Source organism: Meleagris gallopavo, chromosome 3 (genome assembly GCF_905368555.1).
Source record: "Meleagris gallopavo chromosome 3, MGAL_WU_HG_1.1, whole genome shotgun sequence".
NCBI classification, from domain to species: domain Eukaryota; kingdom Metazoa; phylum Chordata; class Aves; order Galliformes; family Phasianidae; genus Meleagris; species Meleagris gallopavo.
Window position 1 is genome coordinate 8,663,435 of NC_139406.1, and position 18,888 is coordinate 8,682,322.

An 18,888-nucleotide genomic window follows, 5' to 3' on the forward strand; every position below is an offset into this window, starting at 1 on the left:
TCTAATTCTTGGAAAGCCTCTTTCTCCTTTGAGGCCCCCTGGGTAGCACACAGTTGTGGACATTTTTCTCCAGTTCTTTTTGCTTTTCTTGTCTATTTTGGATAAACCATGGATTTCAAAAGGTTTTCTGACAGTTAAAGCTGTAACCATCATTCTTGACCATCCCATCAGTCACTCTGCTTTGCCCTTGAGTGCCTATCCCTAAGTGCCTGCAAATGCTCACCAGATCTGGCCTTACACCCTCAAATACCATGTCCAACACAGTTTGTACGTTGCCAAACGTAGAAGTGGCAAGAACAGGGTGATGCTAGAAGAATAAAACATGCAGTGGTAAAAAGCCATAGATTTTAATAGAGCTTAATTTAGTTTTGCTGGATAGTTCCTCCATAAATACTACCACAACTATACCACACAATAGGAGATGCACCCAAAAATGCTTCTTCAGCATTTTTTATCAACAGAAGTTGAACAATTATAATTTAGCAGACAAAATTTACAGTAAATCAATGAGGATGCACATAACATTACCCTGCCACATTGCTGTACAGAAGCTTATCTAGACCATATATTTTCCTGGTTTTATTTTATAAATAGGCCAGCTAAAGCCTCACACAAAATTATCCACAACCAAAAATACATCTTTCAGATTGCAGCCACTTTTCTACCTCAGATCTGTCAACCCAACTCTTTACCAACTTACTGCCATGACCCTTCTTGCCTTACCTGCTGAAAGTATCCCATAGTGGAGTCTGAAGCAGCTCAGCTCAGAAAAGAGAAGTTACCAGGTCTGAACTTGGGATCAGAGCTCTCTGGTCCCACGTAGCTAACCCTAACCTTCTCCAAGGTAAAAGATTTCCATGTCATTAGGAAGATGCTAGTTGGCTGATATTTCCTAGCATAACAGGGCCAGATCCTTAGGTAGGGTCTCAAAAGAGTCAAAGATTAAATAATAATGCTATCCAGGGTTCCCATGAGGTTGATTTTGATATTCTCATACTTTCCTCCCTCTTTCCTCTTTCTCTTAGAATTTAATGATTGAAGGAATAAAAACAACAAAATTAGTTATCATCCTATCACGCCTTAATGACAAGATAGAACAGTCAATGAGTGTTGATGGTTTGATTACCTTGGTAGGCTGAAATATGTTCAGAGAGCATTTCAATGAATTTAGGCAATGGACTGAATGGTAAAAGATAAAATGAAATCCCAAAAAGCAAAGTTTGATCTTAGATAATTAACAGCAGAAACAGGGCTAAATTGAAATAAATTATTCAGTGCAAGTACTTCAGACAGCTCTTAAGAATAACACATGGATCTGTGGCACTCTTTAGGGGACTTTGTACTTATAAACTAATTAATAGATCTGACTTCTCCATATGTAGTTTTTCCATCTGTAACAGATAAAGTATGGATAGGCTTCTTCATGTAATAGGGAAAATTAAAGTTATTTTAGTAAGTTGTAGAATTTTCTCTAACTTATTCAGAATGTGAATGTGTGAAATACCACAACAGAATGGAAATTGATTTTATAAAATGTGAGAGTGAACTACAGCATTCCGAAACATGTGGTGTAAAGTCAAAGACATATCGTACTGCTTCTTTCCCCTCCAACCACCGCCGAGGCATGTCACAACCTACACAGCAGATTGTAGCCAAAAGGTCAGCTAATAACATGCTCCTCACTAAGAGGAATAAGCAAGAAGACCATGGCAGAAGTATTTTCACTCCAAAATGGAAAAGTTGCAAATTCCTGCCGCCCCAATTTGTTGTATGACAAGTCCTAAGCCTCAGCAAGCCTCAGTCACAAACCAGTATGGAGATACAGTGGCCAGTTTGTTTCCTGTTGAGTAATCATAAAATGGGTTGGGTGAAGCAGAATCACAAGAATCACGAAGTTCCAACCCCCTAGCCACAGGCAGGTTTGGGAACTGCTAGATCAGATTGCCCAGGGCTCCATCCAACCTGGCTTTGAACAGTTCCAGGAATGGGGCATTCACAACCTCTCCAAGCAGCCTGTTCCAGCACCTCACCACTCTCTCAGTGAAAAAACTTCCCCTGACAGCTAATCTAAATCTCCCCTCCTTATTTTAAAACCATTCCCCCTTGTCCAATCACTATCCACCTGTGTAAAACGTTGATTTCCCTCAAGTTTATTAGCTGTCTTTAAATTTTGGAAGGTCACAATGAGGTCTTCCTGCAGCCTTCACTTTTCCAGGTTGAACAAGCCCAGTTCCTTCTGCCTATCTTCATAGGAGAGGCACTCCAGCCCTCCAATTATCTTTGCGGCCCTACTCTGGTTTGGACCCTTTTACAAAAGCTCCACATCTCTCCTGTACTGGAAGCTCCAGACTTGAACACTCCAGATGGGACTTCACAAGGGCAGAAAAGAGGGGGACAATCCCCTCTCTGTCCATGCTGGCCACCCCTCTCCCGATGCAGCCCAGGATACTGTCTGCCTTCCAGGCTACAAGCACAGACTGTTGGCTCACTTTAAGTTTTTCATCAATCAGGACCCCTAAATCCTTCTCAGCAGGGCTACTCTCAAGGAGTTCTTTCAGTTTGTATACATATCTGGGATTACCATGACCCAAGTGCATAGCCTTGCACTTTGCTTTGTTGAACCTCATTAGGTTTACAAGAGCCCATCTTTTGAGTTTATCAAGGTCCTTCTGGAAGGAATCCCTTCCTTGTGTGGTATCAACCACACCACTCAGCTTGGTGTCATCAGCAAACCTGCTGAGGGTGCATTCAATCCCATCATCTATGTCACTGATAAATGTATTAAAGAGTACTGGTCCCAAGGTGGACACCTAGGGGAAATTGCTCATTACCGGCCTCCATCAGGATGTAGAGCCATTGACCACAACCCTCTGACTGCAACCTTCCAAACAATTCCTTGTCCACTGAATAGTCCACTCTTCAAATCCATATCTCTCCAATTCAGAGATAACGATATGGTGGGGGACCATGTCAGAGGCCTTGCAGAATCCAGGTAGATAACATCAGTTACCTTCCCTTTGACCACCAACGCAGTTACTCCATCACAGATTGGTGACATTCCCTTGGTAAAGCCTTGATGACTGTCCTGAATCACCTGCTCATCCCTGATGCACTTTAATGTGTCTTCCAGGAGGCTCTATTCCATGACCTTCCCAGGCACAGAGGTGAGGTGCACCAGCCTGTGGTTTCCCAGGTTCTTCTTCCCTTTCTTGTAAATGGGAGTGCTTCTCTTTGTCCAGTCCTTGAGCATTTTGCCTGACAGTCATGACTTCTCAATATGATGGAGAGCAGCTCAGCAACGACACCAGCCAGCTCCCTTAGGATCCTTGGATGCATGTCATCTGGCCCCATGCACATTCAGTCTCGCGAGTCAGTCTCAGACTTGCTATGCCCTTACAGTGTTGGGGGGGAATTTGCTCCCCCAGATCCCACACGGAGTTCAGGTTCAGGGATGTGAGAATCCTGGCTGCCAGTCAAGACTGAGGCAAAAAACTCATTGAATAAATGCTTGGATTCTTTGCTTTAATCAACGCAATTGCTTCCACTCACTTCTCAGGGCATCCACACTGTTGTGTGTTTAGGAAAAACACTGCTCAGCATGGTAGGCTGAACAGAATTGGCACTCATGACCTCAGCTGGCCTATTGAACCAGTCTAAAATCTGTCTCCAGCTATTTCAACCAGTCCGGGATTTGAACACTGCTAGAACAGCACTGAGAAATAGCTCATTTCTATTTTTATAGATAACACCTTTTTACAGGATTAACTTTGACACTCAGACTGCAGAGGTAGCTTCCAAAGTTTTAGCCAAACTAATGTACCTCTGGCAGGGTCACCCACATACATTAGCTGAACCCCATCCATGAGGGCTGACAGTCTCTCATACTTCCCCCAAACCGCCTGCAGCCAGATGGAGGGCTGGTCAGTGTGGGAAGTTGCCTTTCACACAGATGTTAGCACATATGCATTTGTAAAGGTTAGTTATTTTTAAAGGTTATTTAGCAGAGAGAGCGTTTTCAGAATATGACAGCCTTAAATCTCAACTTTCAAAAGGCAAGAATTGCTGCTGACATCTACAACCAACCAAGTCACCATCAGCATTCACACAAAACCTAAACTTTTTGAAAGGCTAAGAAATGTGTGGACAGTTTTCTACCCGACATCTTTACTCCCAAGATGGTTCACAACTCTCATCAACAGATTTGTCCAGCAGTGGTGCCATGCCTAGCCAGAAACCATACCAAGAATTAGCACCTCTTAGTTGTTTCCCATCTCCTTATCTCACATCTATCTCCAGCCTACACCTCATCACCCAGCAGCCCAAAATGTTTGGCCACCTTCCACTGGAAACTGCCTCTTATCCATCCCAATCACTACAATCTGATGCCCAGCAATGTTCCTGCCCTAGTCCCTAAATATAATGCTTACTCAAGCATGCTGACATCAGATCTAATTATTGACTTCAAAATGAGCAACGAGAAGAGTTTCCTTCACCTCATCTTCTGTTGCTGAATAGAAACAAGTCCTGACATCTATTCTTTAATTAGCATGAATAATGACAAACTTCAGATTGGATGAATCTCCAAGTTGTCTCCCAAAATTAGGCCTAAATCCAAACTAACCCAAACATTTCTGGATGCTGTACTCAAATTAAAAGGGGGGGACAATTTCACTTCAACTATAAGCTGATTCTGAACACAATGCTGCTAAGCTATTTTCTTCTTTTTATCCCACTTTTTTTTCCCCCAGACTTCAGTCTTTACAGAGTATTCTTCCTATCCCAGAATTCCCAAGATTACCTTGTCTCATTTGGCCTAGTCAAAAATAAAACACTTAAGTGTGAGCACAAAAAAGAAAACCAAAACAACAATACACACACCTAGATTATTATTCTCTCTCTCTCTCTCTTTCTTCTTTTTTTTCTTAAACCTACGTGCCTTTTTAACATAGCTGGAATTCATTTGCTCCTGCCCTTGCTTTACAGTTACACACATCTTCCTTTTGTCATTCCCCACTTTTCACTTTAGCAAGCTAAGAAAAGAGTCTCACATGCAGAAGATCCAAATTTATGCTATTGTAGAGCTCTGACAGCACTTGAAAAGAAAAAGAGGATACAGCAGCAGAAGAACCTACTGTCCTCTACCACAATTCCACAGCCATCCAGCTGGACACAACATGTCCAGAATTGGTGCAGTCTTTCACAGGGCCCCCCCTTTTTCATGCTACGGTATCAAAGATCATTTGAAAACTAAGAAACCCATCCAGTGTTTCATTTACCTTTCTGCTCATGTTTCCCTGGCAGCTTCTCTGATCTGGTCTGTATCTATTATGCTAGATAAAGAATAAAATACAACACTGGAACAAAGCCGATGTGTGCAACTCTTCCTTCCGTGGTCAGTGTTTGTGCTGCTGAGGTGAGGTCAAAAAGAGTGGTTCAGCTCTCACATTTTTTCAGCTACTGTCCTCTGTAGGCTGCTCTTATGCAGTCATCATGCAGCAAGGTGAACGCTGTTCAACACAACAGCCAGTTTTCCCCAGTGACGGTATCTCTCATCTCCATCTGCTTTGATATCACACACTTTGTTATTTGCAGACGAGCAGCCAGGTCAGTCAGGACCTATGTGAACACAGCCTGAGAGCCTGTTTCCAGCCACAGCTGCTATTCACCGGCCACGCTCAGAAAAAAGGAAAGCTGCTCTCTGGGGGCTGAGCTTGTTTCCTGTGTTGTAATTTCATAGAAGTGAATCTTCCACTAACCTGGTTGGCTGACACAAATGCTACATGGAACAACAGGAGGCTTGTCAGCACTGCTCCAGCATACAAATGAACGTAACAGACGGGTAGCATTAAACTCACCTAAAGATAAAATTATGATCTTCAGTCATTGAGAAAGATGATAACTTAACCACAGGATGTATCGCAATTAGCTTCCTCAGCAGCCTACAGAAGCAATATATACAAATTACAAGATAATCTTCCGCAATTTGAAACCATTTAGGATCCTTAGCATCATATACTTGGATCAATTTAAATCTTAAAGTTGCTATCATCTTTCCTTCTTACTCAGAGATAAATATCTTCTCATTTTCTAGTGAAACAGAGTGGATGCATTTTTTTTTTTTTAATCTGGTCTTACCGTATTTTTTTTTTTAAGTTAAATAGTTAAACTATAATGAACTCCACAGGACTCTGGTTGTAAAGAACAAGTGCTGGTCGCATCAATATCTGTATTAGATTGCCCCCAGTGGCAAGGAATTGTAAAAGACTTTCACATAGAAAGAGAAATGAAAAATTCCAATTGAGAAATAGGTCTGCTGGTGGGAAAAAAATAATGCTGCATTTAGAAATCTCTAAGCTTTCATCATTTCTAGGAAACTGGAATGGGAGGAGCATTCCTCCTACTCCTGAAGACATCTGCACTGTGGGGATATAGGGAATCTACTGCAGTACAAACACGATTTTGGCAAATTAAGCCTTGTCAGAATCACAGCAAACTTTCCATTGATCTGGGTTCACTTATGCTTTTGTTACAGTTCTGGACTTTTTTCTGATGTTTCCCTTTGGATGTGTACTTTAAAACTATTTCATGAACTTGAGATGCTTGATTCTCCGCACAGTCTCAAGAGTAGGCAAGACATTTCTTTCTATGGTCGTCGTCTTCCTCCTCCTGCCTTGTTTTCAACTTGGCATCTGGCAAAGCTGGAAAAACTCTGGGACATAAAAATTCCCTTAACTGTGAGTAAGCCCTCTTTATTATGTCTTTCTTAATAAAATGGCTTGTTTGATTAATGTCTGTTTGCATGGAAAATTCTCGCTTCTCCTTTGCTCTCTCTAGCAATCACTTTGTGTTTTAGTGTCTGCTTTGGCAAGAGGAAAAAGTGGAATGCTGGGTTAAATTACAGCCCCTTCCTGAAATCCGTGGGACTTCTGTTGTTCATTTCCATGGCACCAAGATGTGACCCTTATTCCTAACCTAAAGTCCCTGACAGTTACCTACTACATCATTTTAAGTCTCTGGAGCAATTGAACAAGTCCAAAGGTGCTATTTAAAATACCAGTGATTTTTCAAAAGCCTGTTTAATTCATTAGGCTTTATCCAGTGTGCCCAGTCTGGTCCAGACAAATCCAGTACTGTGTTCTCTCATGCTCCCTTGGCTTCTAAGCGGCAGTACTTTTCACCTTGCATATAGAAAGAATTTAACACATACCAAATTAAAAAAAAATAAATATCCTTCCCTATTGAAATCCATGGTTGATATGCGCACATGTGATGATTTTAGAGCAACTGAATCTTTGCTACAGAAAGATGGTTATTTAAAACCTGAACAGGAGACTCAAATTTTTTACAAGTTACTTGTACTTGAGTTTATGGAAACAAATAACAGACCTGCAAACACTGATGTACTTGGCAGTTCTGGGTAGCTGTCTGGACTCACAGCCAATGGAATTAAACATTTGAGAGATTATGATTCATGATATAATCTGATTACGAAGGTAATTACACCTCTTGTCATTGTTGACAATATATTATTATAGAGACAAAAATCTTGGTTCTGCTACCCGAATTCCAAGGGAGGGAATAGACAGAGAAAGAGAGAAGAAAACAAAACAACTTCCCTCTCATTTTATAAAAGACTCTCTGAGTCCAGAAAAAAGAAAGAAAGAAAAAAGAAAGATCTAACAAGAATCATATCAGCAAGAATAATAAAGTTTTCTTAAAAGTTAAAGTGAAAAATATTAAAGAGAGATGACACATATTTTCAATACATTTCTTAATAAACACATAAAGGCAAGTTTGAAACGTCTAGAAAACTAGAATGAAATTAAAAAATGAAGAAAATCCTGAATATAACTCATGGTTTCAGCTTTGCAAGTAAGGAAACATATATATTCCAGTGCAACCTGCAAAGGCAGAGGTTTTTCTAAGACAAAGAGTACATTGTTTTGAGAAGTGCAGGTCAGAATCAAGGATTGGATTCACTAGCCCATGTGCTTTGCAGTCTATTTCTTAGTTCCATATGTACAGTAGCTAATAAAGAGCTAAAACTGTAATCCTTCCATATTTTCCATGAAGTTGCTTAATCTGTATGCTCATCCCTTACTTACTGCTTTTAAACTATTCCTCATTACAATGAAGATTAAGTTAATTTCTCAAGTTATTATCTCATAAAATCCTGCATGCTCGAGAGTTACTACTTTTCTTTTCATAATGAAATTAAATACATATATATCCCAATAACTACAGGACATATTTCCCAAACACTATTTGAAACCCCAAAAGTTTAATGCACTGATTTCCCACGAAACAAATATTTGAGTAACTAATTTTTCTTAAGAAGACCAGTGACCAGTGGAAAATTTCAGCATCACTATTGGAAAAGGAAATTTTGATTGTTGTGCCTGAAGAGTAAGAAAGAGAGTCAGGTAATGAACAAAAACAAACAAACTGAAACAGAAAACAAGTCCACAAGTAAAGTTTATAGCACACACACCTTTCTAGGTTATTATTATTAACCTTTTTAGGTTACTTATTTTCCCCGTTGGGCTTGCAGGCAGGGATGGACCTCCTTGTACAAAGCAGGATTTCTTCATGGTTTTTTTCAATTCTTTAATTTATCTAAAAGCCACCTGGACTTTCAGCTTGGTCTCTATATGCCTTTTTAAAATAAGGGTATTTTAATTTCCCATATTATCAACAGTGCAGATGGACGGCAGAAATAGGAAAAATAAGGAGCCTAGATTATTCAGTTCTTGATTATGGGATTTCCTCCATTTTTTTATATTAGAACTGGTATATAAAAAAAAAATTTGCTTCCAAAGCCTCAGGTGAATCTAGTAGTTAGAAGACAAAAACAGCACTTTGGAAATGTACCCGTCCTTCCTGAAAAGAAACCAGACAGCTCAGATAAATGGTACTTGAACTTCTGAATTTAAAAAGCAATTTTACATAAGAAGCATAATTGAATCTGGGATCCACAAACCAAAAGGGGGAAAAGTAGGGCATGAATGTTTAAACCTCTGTCAATATTTTACATCTGAAAAGTGCCAATCTTTTAAGACTGGTGGCTTTCAAAGCAGTACAGACAGACTGTCCTTATGCTAAATTGTGTACCATTCACATTCTGCTCATTCATAAATTTGATGTAAATTTCAGAAGCTTTAAGGAAAAGAGAGCGGGAGGTTCTGTGGAAATGCAATGAAGTATGCTTATGATTATCTGCTTTTGGAAAAGTTAAGTTTATTGTAGGCACACATTAGCCACTTTCAGGACATAAAAGCCGGACTGTTCAGTGCTAGAAGACATTTTTTCTAGGAATAATCTTACATCCTAACCATAGAAATGTGTGCTGCCCACAGCGAGGGACACATACGGCCCTGGAAATGCCATTCCCTTTCATGGTTGTAAACCAAAGCAACAAATCATTTCAGTAAGACCATTTTCTGTTTTCTGCTTGGTTCTACAAATAAAAAAGGGCATGGGCCTATCCTGCTTTGAAACAACAAAAAAAATCATTTGGGAATTTAACAATAATTTAATTTGTATTAGCCATGGCACAATATAAACATTTTCCTCAATGCTGAAGCACAAACAGATTGCACACATTTTCCATGTGTTTTTTTTTTTGTTGTTGTTGGATTTTTTTTTTTTTTTTTTTTTTGTCTGTGAGCTGCTGAGCCTGTTTTCATTAAAACAAAGAAAAGAACACTTCCTGTATGAATCAGAGTTTTGTATCCAAACTGCAGGATTCCTTATTTAATGGTCTACTTGTTGATTGAATTAATATGGATATTTAGCAAAGGTGGACCAACTAGAAAAGCAGAGAGTCAAAGGACAGAAAATATCTTTGCAAAACAGAAACAGGGAAAATTAAGTCAAATAACACAGTGCCAGAGCAAACAGATATGACATGAGAATTTGTACTCCCTCACCCCCATTTCCATCAATATTAATTTGTGACACTTCCCTGCCCTATGAAGTAAGCACGAGCTTGAGGCAGAACTGTGAGAACACTCTTGCTCAAAACTAATGTCAGAAAAAGACAAAAGACAAGCTGCATGAGCTCCTGATGTGGAGGCTGGGCTCGGCTCTGTCACTGTACCTTGTCCAAGAGCTTGCAGGAAGGTAGGGCTGCAGCTCTAGCCGACAGCTTTGGTACTCCCTATGTAGGAAAGTGAAGGGTTTAATAGCAGCTCTAGACTCATCCTAAGCTTCTATGAGCTGTACCGTACAAGACCTCCCTTTAAGGTGCCCACACTTTGTTGGACATGCAGGAAATTCATTCCTTTTGAAAATGAGACCACAGTCCCTAAGCTAGTCAGACTCTTTAACAGATAATCTTTTTCTTTGCCTTAGGTGTGAACTTTGTACAATTGTTTTCTCTTGACACTTGTCTCATTGCAAAAGAAATCACCATACTGACTTAAATTTAATAGGATTTGAACTCCGTTTCCTGCCAAGAAAGCAGAATCTTTTAGTTTCCTGTGCACAGGAACACAGAGATGTTAAAATTAGCCACAAGCAGTATATTGCTCCCTGAATGTAAGAGAAAGGTATTGCAATTTACTGCACAAAGGAAATTACTTAAAACTATCCTATCTGCAAGTAACAGGTTTAAACAAAATGTTTTCTGGTTTGCCAAGACCATGTACACAAACAACAAAATGTATACATTTGGGTTTTGTGTAATGAAATGAGAATCACTTCATGGTCACAGCAGACAACACTGTTACTTAATTCAGCATCTTATAACCAGTGCTGAGATGCTTTTTTGGCTGTGAGCCACAGAGCACACAGTAACCCAGTTTGCTTTTGCTGTATCTCTTACTGCTTTTTTTCCTGATGGCAGCACAGCCAATGTTGTCAGTACTGTAGGTAGTGCCTGTAACATTTTGGAAGGTGGGGAGGAGCTGAGGATTTTCTGCCAACTCAGTTTTCAGCTTGCTCCCTACAATGCAGCACTCTAACAATTGTCACAGAAAGAAAAGCAGGAAGGGATGAAAGTACTACTTTTACTTTTGCTTGGTAGCAAGCTTTTCAAACTGAGCAGGAGACACAGCTGCAGTCAGGCCCTCCTACACACCCAATGGCTTGTTTCTGCTTCCCATTCCCAGAAGGTGGCTGTAGGCCAGAGGAGGGTCCTGACAGCACCCAATCTTTTACCAAGACAGCAACTGGGGTCTGCTTCCATGAAACTGAGGAGCAGGGAGCTGTCTGCTTCCATCTGTGTGCTGATTCAACCTGCAAACGTGGCAGAAAACAAGACCAGCTGAATGGAAGAGGCTGGATGGGTGATGAAGCTGGAACTTATGGGAAGAAAGAATGATGCAACTGGGACAGGGGGATGGAAAGAAGCAGAAGGAAAACAGGGAATGTAGACAGTAGGCTTTTAATGTTGGCATTGATGCCCCAAGGACTGTCGTGCTGCAGGATACAAATAAAAGTCCTAGGCTTTCTCCCTCAGACAAAGCAGTATCTACTTCAAAAATACAAAATAATTTACAGCCCTGAGCAGAAACAGTCTGTCTGGAGTAATAAGTGCTTTTTCTCTTCCTTGCAGAGAAGGAGCTTCGTGAGCAGCAGATCCTATCAGCACCTGTCTCAGGGTTTTGTTCCGGCCTAGAAACTGCGGTGTCTAACAAGGACCAGGTTCTGGATTCTGCAGCCTGCAAACCTCAGCCATTTCTCACTCCTACCCAGGCATTTCCTTCTGAGAACTTCACAGACTCTTAATACATACCAGTCCCCTATCAAATTAGGTTACAATAGACCATGAGTTCATAAAAGATTGGTCACATCATGTGGAAGGAGAGATTAATAATTTATATAGTTTGTTCTAATGCGTAATGCCTTTTTTTCATTAGGAAGTATGCCTAACAGAATAAACACATTTTGCCTCTATTAACAACCCAGAGGCCAACACTGCTGGTTATACACCTATAGACCCAGAACAGCTCTGATGCATCAGCTACTTTCAGTGACAGCAAAGGGTAATGCAAAGCACCTGACTGACCAACACTGACACATACACCCCCACCTAACCACAGCAGCTCTCAATCAGGTAACCAGGCGTGTTTAGGAGAAAGGATGGGGACAGCAGACATCAGATTTTTAAACGAATCCTCACTCGCGTTCAGCAAATTAAAACATTATGCTAGAATGTGGAGCACTGTGTGTTATAATTTTCCTGTTTTAGTCATACTCTAGAAATAAGAATATTTAAACACGTTTTGGAAAATCCTGTACTCCGTTGCCTGAGGTACAGTATTCTCAAAGGACACTGCTAATCCAACAAACTCCACAAAATAAACAAAATGACTTTCCTTTGTTACTTATGGCTCCTAAATTATAATAAAGGAAATGTAAATCTGGGTTCACTTTTTTTATCATTGTTTTATGTTTACTTTTGTATTCTGTTGGATTATAAAAGACTAATTTGTTTTAGTTTTCTTTCTAGCCACTTTTCAAGCTCTAGCTTAGTAACAAGGCTCCATTTTCTTTCAGAAAAACAAAGTCCCAACATCTTCCAAAAATTTTCCATTTATGCTACAGTTTCTTAAAAAATAATTGCTAGCAATGATAGTATTTGGACTTACACTAGCTGGCAAAGCAATGTACTCACTAAGTGATAACACTTCCTTTAAAGTTATCTTCAGACTATTTTTTAATACTTTATGTCACTTCATTGCTTCAAGACCCAGATAACTTATTCTAGCTTGATAAAGGAATTCTTGCTCTTACCCCACCACTGATTGCTCTGCCAGGAAAGCCTCTGCTGTTGCCCATTCCTAAACTGGGTGATATTGGGCCCAGAAGGGGAAGCAGAAAGGTGAAATGGCTGTAACTGTCAGCACAAGAAGCATTAGTTCCCTTCCACGCAATCTCAGCGATCCATCTGTCCTACCTCCAGTAAGACTGGAGAAAAGACTGCTTTTATCTCCTTTTTCAATCAGACTCTTTCAATTGGAAGTGAGTGTTTGTGCAAGACACAATGGGGTCATGCCACTGTTTGGAGCTTCCCAGTGCTACTCTGATACAGATAACAAAAACAATTAGAAACAAAAGTACGCTGGGGCACTTTAAAACCTATATACACTGATCTTAAGTGGACTCAGCTTCATTTTCTGCAGCGTATACAGCAGGATACTTTCCCCGTGGTAATTGACATTTTGCACTAGCCTGGTTCCAACGAAAATCGATCTGATTCCCTCCTAATAACAACAGAGAGTCATCTTGGATGACAGATTTTAGCCATTAATTTAATTGATCATACATACTGATACAGATTTGGGGAAATATTATTCTAGCATAGCAACACAAATCCAATCAGAAGAGCAGACTCAGAAAAGGTGAGTGACTCTCCTGAAAATGCGGTTTTACAACATTCACTCACTGTGAAAGTTATTTTGATACAGAGTAAAGAAATACAACTGTAAAAATGATTCAGTAAAAACACAGCAGCCGGGTTCTGCTGCCATTCCTGAAACAGATTAGCTTATTTTCCTAAAGTAACACTGGAAACTTCATGCTCTAGAGCAGCAGTGGCAGTAATTCCCTACCATTTTGTTCATGGATCACTGTCAGCTTTCTGAATTCACAGTGGTCTACCCCAATGCCTTATAACGTTAACCGTTTAAGGCAGCACAGCTTCACAGGACCAGCTAAGAACCACTGCTCTTGCAAAGTGTGGGCTAACAACAGGGTTGCTGAAATCCAAGACCAATTTGTTCTGATGACTTCAAATATGGATTTGAGGTCTACAGCTAGGGCAAGTGGAATAGCAATGAATGCGGTAGCTCTTCACTTAGAGGTCACTTATGTACCAAACAGCCAACTTCTGCTGTAACACCTCAGATTCGCCTCGTCATTTCCAACTTCAGCAGAGTCAGCCTTGAGGAAAGCACTGGCCTCATCCTGAGCACTATCCTGGAGTCAGATTGCACAGTAACAAGGAATTCCTGGCACCGCGATACAGTAAACAGTTCTCCCATGTCCAGGATGTAACACCAGAACAGATGATAATAAATAAGCCACTTCAACAGGGCTGTGAAAAATGATCCGTGACATATCTGTGGAGAAGCAAATGTCATCTCGGAACAGGCTTGTCTGGATGCCTACAGGAGAGCTCACAAACCGTCTGGCTCAAGTTTGCAGCCCACTATGAGCACAGAGCTGTGAGCAGATTGGTGCCTGACTAATTTCGCACAGCGGTTCTCTACCTACCGAGTGCTCTTTCAAGCTATTAGCGTCACAAATATCAAACGGGCTGTCACAAAGCTGTTTATCAACCAACTCCCAAATCCAGGCCGGTATCCAGCAGTAGCCACTCAGTACTGATATACGCACACACAAACACTACCTCTCTAGTAGGCACTGCATCTAATTCAGGACAGTTACAGCCCCCGTGTCTTTGGAAATTGGCACTTACGTGGGATTAGAAGCGCAGCTCCTTACATTAAAAGCCTCTCTTCATGTGGCACTTAAAGAGCTACTCACAAAAGCTAACCTCAGCCTAGTGAGATCACAGATTTTTCTATAGATGGTAGAGGAAGCAGCTCTGATGGAGAGCAAGGTGATCCAGAGGAGAGGCTTGACCTAACTATGCTGGTGGTCCTCCAGAGGCCCCACTCCCTTCACACATCACTCTCTGGGGAGCCTTTTGCAAATACCCCTCCTTTTATGCTGCAGAATCCTAAGACTTCACTGTGTATCTTGTAGTATTTGATGTTTGTCTTGAAGACCCTTTTTATGAAGTCATTTAATTTTATATCAACCTTGGGTTTTGCTAAAGAAAATACGTATATTAACTTTCCTGTATTGGAGAAAACTAGGAAGAGTAAAGCCCAGAGATTAAAAAAAAATAAAAAATAAGGGAAGAGTGTCACAGAAATGCATCAAAATACAAATGAAAATAAGACCAATGAAAATAAGACATTTCAGGACCTGACCCACCAATGTGTGGCATTAGTAACACTCTGCCCTACTGCAACAGCCGAAGAAGACATCTGTAATTTGCAAAAGGAGTACCTGCATTAACCCTATGTCCAGTTTTCTCAAATTCCCATGTATTTTAGAATTCCAGTCTATTCATCTTTTTAGGTCAAAATCAAAATTTTGCAATAAATTGGAAAAGTTAATCTATTTTCAATATCTGCATACAAGAATTGTAATAAATTTTCCCAAAATGTCATGAGCACTGCTTATAGCTGACAAAGTCAGAGAATCATAGAATAGCCTGGGTTGAAAAGGACCACAATGCTCATCTAGTTTCAACCTCCCTGCTATGTGCAGGGTTGCCAACCAGCAGACCAGGCTGCCCAGAGCCACATCCAGCCTGGCCTTGAATGCCTCCAGGGATGGGGCATCCACAACCTCCTTGGGCAACCTGTTCCAGTGCCTCACCACCTTGTGAGTGGAAAACTCCCTCATAACATCTAACCTAAAGCTCCCCTGTCTCAGTTTAAAACCATTCTCCCTTGTCCTATCACTATCTACCCTCGTAAACAGCCATTCCCCCTCCTGTCTATATGCTCCCTTCAAATATTGGAAGGCCACAATGAGGCAGCCTCACAATTGCTCAAATTAAAAAGGCCTTCTAAAAGGCATGTTATACAAGTCTGTTAAGCCTCAAGAAATATCAGATCACAATCACAACTTCACACGTTATTTTACTGTCTTTAATATCATGTCTGATAGCTTGGATGCTGTTCAGAGATAGAAGCATTGTCAAGTACATGCTGCCATTGCTAGCCGGTGATTTTCCCAGAATGAAGTCAATATTCTAGGTCAGCTCCTCTTTGCTTTTTGGTGGAGTTCCTCTTGTAGTTTAGTTATGATCATTTGATGAAAATAGGGAAGTTCTTCCATAATTTAGAATAAATCACTTTTCTAAAGGAACCAAGGACACAATCTGAAATTTACTTTAAGCTGAGCAGATTTGAGATGATGCAATTTGATTTTGTTAGGCCTTCTCAAACTGCCTAAGACTAGACTTGTAAAAAATCAAGGCACATAAGTTAACCCTCAAATTCTCTGACAAGAATGAAGGGATTAAATTTGTTTAGTTCCGAAGAGCAATATCTCCCGTACTACACACTGGCACTCAACCAGTAAAAGTAACTTGTGCAACAGCAGGACTCCAGCTCATGATCTGCAGAGGAGAAATCAACACTCCAGGGAATTACATACTGTTGCCATGTCTACGCACCAGGCTGGAGGTATATAAGTCCTAGACTCTCCCAGATGTAACAATCTTTTTGTTTGATAGAGCTCTAAGTTCCAACTTTAAGGACTTGCTAGTTTTCTGTATTGTTGGAAGGGAACAAAAGAACATAATCAGTGCATGCAGGAGTTTGCGACTGCTTTCCTGACTCTCTGACCAGTGTATCTTAACTGTAGTACAGCAAAGAGCCCTGAGATGTGGACCTAAGTATGAAGAGGAGAAGATACTATTATCAGCAGCTCTCTTTGGCACTGTATTCTTCATGCATCACCTTCCTGATGTTTTGAGAAGTTAAAAAAAAAAAAAAAAGAGAGAGAGATCTCCATTTTATTTAACAATCACCAGTGGACCATAGGAGACTACTATCATTATCATACTAGTAGATACCTCTATTAGGAAACTACTCAATGCACATTCACTGTAAGTGTTCTCAAATTGAACTGTTGAACTTCTTCTCTTAGCCTCAGCCTCTGATCCAAACTAATCACGGCCTTTCATTTTTTGGCCCTAAAATCTGAACAGAGAATTGATGTAACCATCTATCAGCTATTCAAGATGAATACAGGGACATTTTGTTTTCTTCTCCTTTCTCTAGATTTATTATGGTGAGAAGCATTCTTTATTTACCCTTGAGATGAGCACAAAGAGCCTCCCTAAGGGAAGGAAGAACTTCCTAATGTGAAAATAAACTACTAGAAAATACAGTCCTGGCCCATTTATAAAAAGAGATGCAGCATGGAAGAAACGGTAAGAGAATACTTTTTCTTTGGTAAGTATCCTTGATATCTATCCTTTGATCTCATTGTACTACCCCAACTTCTCTGTAATCTGCTTGTGGCATTTAACAGCTTCCTTAAGCACAGGTGCATGCATGCATTTATACACACTCAGCAGCAAGATATTCCTGACTAACATGTAATTAGTTTATTCATAACCATAATCTAAATTGTTGTTCTTCAAACCACTGGATAATATAGAAATCTGATAAAAACATACACACAAATCAGAAATTACTGCTAAATACTTGGTCTACTTAACTGAAGCAACCTCCAGAGCACTGTAAGACAACCTGTACTGAAGGTAAAGATGCCAGAAAGGTTGAAGTATACATATACCATGTCATATAGTCCTACTGCTACAGTAACTATGGTAATTCCACATATGTAAAGCATATAGAGCTATTCAGCTATTCAGCTAGAGATATCTGAGAGGTACCTACTCCAAGGTAAATTAAAAAACTCAATTCCATCAATTGCATGGACTGTGTTTTCACTGACTGCAATGGGAAAATAATTCTGTTATTTTATGAATTTATGCATAAGTATCTACACATACACTACATCTCCAAAAACCTCATCTAGGGGGGTTTAACCTGGGGCCAAATTGGCCAAATTCAATTCCGAATGGCAATACATCACTTATTTGAGGAACTTTCCATGGAAGATGACTTGTTGAGCCAAACGATTGTTAATGTCCAGATATGTAAAGTGAACAAAACCTCTGGACTCACCAGCAGATGATGTGCTGCAGGTGCTGGATGCACCGGTCCAAGAGGAGTAAACGGTCGAAGTTGCTCACTGGTGGACTGGACTGGTAAACAGGCACTCACGTGAGTGATTACTTAAAGCAAAGTTCTTCAGCATTTCCTCAGTTGGTGTGTCAGGTAATATTCTGGTCAAAAAAAGAGTTACTAGTCAATTATGGATCACTTCAGGTGCATGTGTTTGTGGGAACACAACACTTGGTGCTCAGGTGCAGTGAAAGAACTCGCTGAATTTCTAGAGGCAGCCCCAAGGAGATAACTTTTACCTTCACAGTGCACCTCAAAATGATACTGCATGAGACAGGGCTCAGCAGTAAAGCAGCACAACAGTGCATTTGGCCCTGTGATAAATGAACACAGCAGTTCTGCACCTTGCTCACTGCTGCAGCTAGACCTCCTGCAGTGGTCCCAAGAGGAGGCTGAGGCTCCTGAACTGTGCTTTCAACAGCTGCCATCCCTCCAAAGCACCAGCACTGATACCTAAGCAATCCGGGGATAACTAAATCTAGAAGCCTACAGATAAAGAGCAAAAGATGGATATGGATTTGAATTAACTGGTTCCTCCTATTCCCTTCCCTGCCAATCCCCTTCTTGCAAGAGAAAAAGTTGTCAGTCTATGGTAATTACAACGCCCACATCCCTATTATCATAAGGAAAGAAAAAAAAGCAAAGTGGATGCCCTTCATGTGCCCTTCTCAGGTCTTCTTTCTACATACTTTCCCACTGCTCCTCCAATCATAATGGGCCAGAGTCAATCTGTTTCCTCTCCTGATGACACTGTGGCAGACCTCCACAGGCACTGCCTGCAGGAGCGTTCTCTCTGACAACGGAGAGCCAGCCTGCAACAGTTCTATTCATAGAGCAAGAGAGAGAAATCTTCTCATGATTGGAGGCTCCTAGGTGAGCAACTACAATAACTGATCCAAATGTTTCCCTTGTATTATATGATCAGTGAGAATGTGTGTTTTCATTTGCATTTTCACCCTTTGGTTTTCTGCATCTGGTAAATACCGGCAAAGTAAATGTTAAGGTGTCAGCTATCTCTTCTAGAAAGTGATTGACAGTCCCTAAGTGCTCTGGGCTTTTTATAACCAATGTGAGTGACAGCTTTTAAGTGGAAGCAGTT

At 40.5% G+C, this 18,888-nt stretch overlaps 1 long non-coding RNA gene across 1 annotated transcript in view; it reads right to left on the reverse strand.

The window, feature by feature from the left end:
- Positions 1-5,840: 5,840 nt before the first annotated feature.
- Positions 5,841-18,888, reverse strand: part of LOC104910097 (uncharacterized) — a 57,237-nt gene continuing 44,189 nt past the window's right edge. The window contains exons 4-5 of the long non-coding RNA XR_014882285.1: positions 17,730-17,890; positions 5,841-5,939 (exon numbers count right to left, since the gene is read on the reverse strand). This is a non-coding gene — a long non-coding RNA (uncharacterized LOC104910097). The remainder of the gene's footprint in view (positions 5,940-17,729; positions 17,891-18,888) is intronic.